Source organism: Cyprinodon variegatus, unplaced genomic scaffold, assembly GCF_000732505.1.
Source record: "Cyprinodon variegatus isolate N-32 unplaced genomic scaffold, C_variegatus-1.0 Scaffold1518, whole genome shotgun sequence".
NCBI classification, from domain to species: domain Eukaryota; kingdom Metazoa; phylum Chordata; class Actinopteri; order Cyprinodontiformes; family Cyprinodontidae; genus Cyprinodon; species Cyprinodon variegatus.
This window is the reverse complement of record NW_015151971.1, coordinates 64080-68781: the sequence shown is the minus strand read 5'-3', so window position 1 is coordinate 68781 and position 4702 is coordinate 64080. Positions and strand designations below refer to the sequence as shown.

At 43.5% G+C, this 4702-nt stretch overlaps 1 protein-coding gene across 2 annotated transcripts in view; it reads right to left on the bottom strand.

The window, feature by feature from the left end:
* Positions 1-4702, bottom strand: part of LOC107103739 (transcription factor AP-1-like) — a 10978-nt gene that overhangs the window by 2169 nt on the left and 4107 nt on the right. The gene's annotated exons all lie outside the window — the stretch shown is intronic.

Sequence of the window (4702 nt, the reverse complement as noted above, 5' to 3'; positions counted from 1 at the left end):
CATCCATCCATCCATCCATCCATCCATCCATCCATCCATCCATCCATCCATCCATCCATCCATCCATCCATCCATCCATCCATCCTCTCTCTGCCTCAGGCAGCATAGAAACATTCTCAGCCTTAATTACTGCCTTTTTCTTACCTTAGTATCAGTCAAATGTATAAAATGTTTTAATTCTTGGGGGACAGAGACAGAAATGAAAAGAAAATGTAAAGATCTGTGCACCCTGCCTAGTTGAAGCCTCTATATAACAGATTTTATTGTAATTTTGTACACACTATGTGCAGTATATATCTATATATATGTACACTATACTATATGCACTCAGTGACGGTGAAAAAATAATCGTGTTACCCCCTTGGTTAAAAGGTTCAAATAAAATTTTATTTGGATTAAAAATGTGGTTCATTTACGTTTTCTATACATACTGAAAGTAGGAGAGGACGCTGGCAATCGTTGTTCGCTGCTTCTCCAACATTATTTTGAACATTGTTGTTTTCAGTTTTACAGTCTGAGATTTTGAGTTATGGCTTGATACAAAACCGGTGGCTTTACTCACCAACTGATATCAACCTCCAAAGGATTGTTGATCACCTCCTGCTGTCAGTGGTATACACCAACTGTGTCTGGCCAATCAGAGTGGCGCTGCTCTCAGCGCTAAGAACACTTGAAACAGCAAAATCTCAGCCTGCTCAGCCGAGCAACATAGGAAAAAACACAATGTCTAGCCACACCCAGCTAACTGGAAAACATGTAGTGGATTTCAGTACTATTGCCTCTACAGAGATTCACCACAGCATCAACACTTAAAAAATATTTTTTTAATAAACAATCTCTCATAAAGAAAGCATCATTCCTACATGACCAAATGACAGAAAAGAGATTAGACTTCATGTGTCTCACAGAAACATGGCTCCAGCCAGGGGTCTATTCAGCTCTCAGCGAATAGACCGAACGAAGTCTGACAGCCCCCCCCCCCCCCCCCCCCCCCCCCGCCCGGTTGGTTGTGGTGGTGGCCTAGTTGTCATGCACCAACAGGAGTTGGTGCTGACCCCCCTCCCCCTTCCTACACTGTCCTCATTTGAATGCCTAGCATTTAATTGTAACCCCCCCTCTCCTCATCTACCAGCCCCACCAACCCAATTGGCTTTCATCCCAGAGACACATGACCTTCACACAACACTGCACCACCTCTGTCAACATCATGATACTTGGAGATATTAATATTTATGTAGACAACCCTCCTCTCATTTTGCAGCTAAGTTTCTGCAAATTTTGGACTGCCTCAACCTTCAACAACATGTTGATGGCCCCACACATTCCAGGGCGCACACACTGGACCTGGTCATATCCAACTCCGCCCCCGTTAGGAACCCTCTAACATATGATCTGGGTGTGTCTGACCACAAGACCATCTCAATGGAGCTGTAACTCATTTCCCCACAAATCAAAGCCAAACGTCAAATCTTCTATAGGGACCTGGAAAAAATGAACTCGGACACCTTAACCATTGATTTCTCTTCAGTCACCGAGTCGGTTGATTTCCACAACCAATCTCTGAGCAGTCTCCTAGATCTCCAGGCCCCTGTCAAAACTAGAACTGTCAGCTTCTTACGCCCAGCCCCATGGTACACCTCCGAACTATGGCAAATGACAAAAGCTGGCCGAGTCCTTGAGTGGCGCCTCAAGGCCCCAGGACTTACTGTTCAAAGGCAGGCCTACTGTGAACATCAGAAGTCCTATGCAAGGTCCCTGAGAGATGCACGTTCACAGTTCTATTCTAACATTATCAACAACAGCCCTGGAAACTCCAATCAACTTTTCTCAACCATAAGATACATTCTCAAACCACAAGCACACTCTCAAACAGAAGACACAGAAGAAAGCTGCAACAACTTCATCACTTTTTTCAGCAAAAAAGTAAATGCCATCCTCTCCCTACTACCCAGTTACTCCACGCTGCCTGTCCCGACTGCCAACCCACCACCTGGGATTTCCCAACCTCTCAGCTGTTTTTTGGTCATCTCACAGCAAGAAGTTGAGGACATCATCAAAAGGATGAAACCTTCTACCTGCACCCTGGACCCTTTCCCAACAGTCTTGGTAAAATCCAATCTCCATATCATAAGTCCAATTATCACAACATTCATTAATCACTCCCTCCAGTCCGGCCAGGTTCCATCAACACTGGAAACTGCTATCATGAGGCCAATTCTCAAAAAACCCACCCTTGACCCAGAAGTCTTTGCCAACTACAGGCCTATCTCCAATCTGCTTTCCTTTCAAAGGTGCTGGAAAAAAGTAGTTTCCACTCAGCTTCAGGAACATCTAAAACAACATGACCTGTTTAAAAAATTTCAGTCAGGTTTCCGCAAGGGCCACAGCATGGAAACAGCTCTGTTCAGGGTCACAAATGACCTGTTGATGACAGCAGATTCTCCTGGACTTGATTGCAGCATTCGACACTGTGGATCACAACATCCTCCTCCATCGTTTAAGCTCCATTATCAGAGTCTCTGAGTCTGTCTATGACTGTTTTTCAGTACTTTTTCATCTTACCTCTGGAAGAACTGAGTATGTCACCTTGGGAAAGGCTAAATCCCTGGCTCACAACATCACCTGTGGTGTCCCTCAAGGTACAGTGCTCAGTCCCACTTTCTTTAATCTGTACATGCTCCCTCTTGGCCATGTCATCACCCAGCATGGGGTTTCATTCCATTGCTATTCCATCCTCTGCTCCATTGCTATCATCAACTTTGACCACCTGTCTGGAGGAAGTAAAAGTGTGGATGAAGCACAACTTCCTTTAGCTAAACAGCTCCAAGACTGAAGCCTTTAAGGCTTACATCAAACACCTCTGCAAGACCTCCTTCTTCCAGCTCAGAAACGTCGCCAAACTTCGTCCCACACTCACTCCTGCAGATGCAGAAAAGCTTGTCTACACTTTTTTCTCCTCCATGCTGGACTACTCCAATGCGCTCCTCATCGGGATCCCTGAGAAAAGCCTGAAGAGGCTGCAATACATACCAAACAGCACTGCTCGGATGCTAATGAGGGTGCACAAACATGACCATATCACCTCCTTCCTCAAATCACTGGCTTCCTGTTACACTCAGAATTGAGTACAATGTCTCCCTCCCTACCCCGCAGGGCATCCATGGTGATGCCTGACCATACCTTAAGGAACTTCTCACCCCACAGACCTTAACAGGTAACCTCAGATCTACTGCAACATATCTGCTGAAACCACCAAGGTCAAAGTATCGTACAATCGGAGATTGGCTTTCTTTTCAGCTGCTCCCAGGCTGTGGAGCGCTCTCCCTGGCCACCTGAGGACCCCACAGACTGTGGATGCTTTTAACACACACCTTATTAGGGGAGCTTTTTATTGAACCCCCCCCCCCCTTTTTGTATAAATATAAAGTGCATTACAAGTCCAAAGTATTATGTTTTTTAAATACAGGCATCAAGAGAGCTTGCCTTAATATAATCAATGACTTGACTAATCCCCCTGACTCACTGACTAATGGACTTGAACATTTATTGAAGTTCTGAAGCAACAATTCAGGAAGAACATTCTTTGGAAAGACATTTTATTTTCTTAGGTTAATTTTAGGCCTATAGGTATTGTTATTTTTACACTTTTCAATATCTTTTAGTAAAGCTACATTTAACTACAAACTTATTGCTATCTGTTTAGCTCCTATGAACCTAGACCATTGGACCTGGAAATACCCTGAAATGGGTCATTATCAGATCAGAGATGAAAAAGTCAGACACTACCTCTGTGACCTGGTGTAGGTACCAGATTTGCTCGGGGCCCCACCCCTTCTTATGATGTCAATATATGGCAACTCCACTCGGACTGTATTGCACCCGTTTCTTAAGGATCAACATATTATTCCCTATATTTGCTATTATTTTACATTTTAATTGCCGATCTAAAGTAGCCAAAAGTAGAAAACAATCATTGCCAGTCTTGAAGGAAAGTCCTGCCCTCTAAGACAGACTGAGCTCTGCCATTTAACAAGGATACACAAAAAGTATTATTTATTTTTATTCTTTTTATTAAGATCTGAGGGCAGTGGAGGATAAATGAGACATCTTAATAAAATTAGTTATTCTAATTTTAGAAAATGAACAGTTGTTGTTGGTAAGAATTCAAAAGTAGCATAGCTTAATATGGCTAATTGACCGAGCTAAAACAGGCTAACCTGTTAGCTACTGAGCACAGCTAGCCACAGCGCTACCCAGCTCTCCCCCTTTATATTATGGTTCAACAGAAACAGATTTTTTTCAGTTTTGTTATCAATCAGGTAAAACTTCATTAGACATCCTAACTGACGCCAGCGATGTTATTATCGTTGTCTGGGCAACCACAATATTTTACATAATAAGGGAACGTTCAGCCAATCATGAAGCGTAACGTCACTGGCAGGAAGCAGGACCCGAGCAGATGTGGTACCTACATATAGGGATGGGGATCGAAACCCGGTTCCATCAAGGACCCGGTTCCACTTTTTTCAAAACCCGAAAATCAATAACGTTTGGGCTTATCGATACCACTATCGAGTCTGGTCGTTTTTTTTTTTTTTTCCCCGGAGGTCCTGTAACATAATTGTGTGTCCCTCGAGTCGCGTCACAGCATTTAAATCTAATCAATCCAATCACTGCAGCATGTCCACCAATGTTTTGGAAT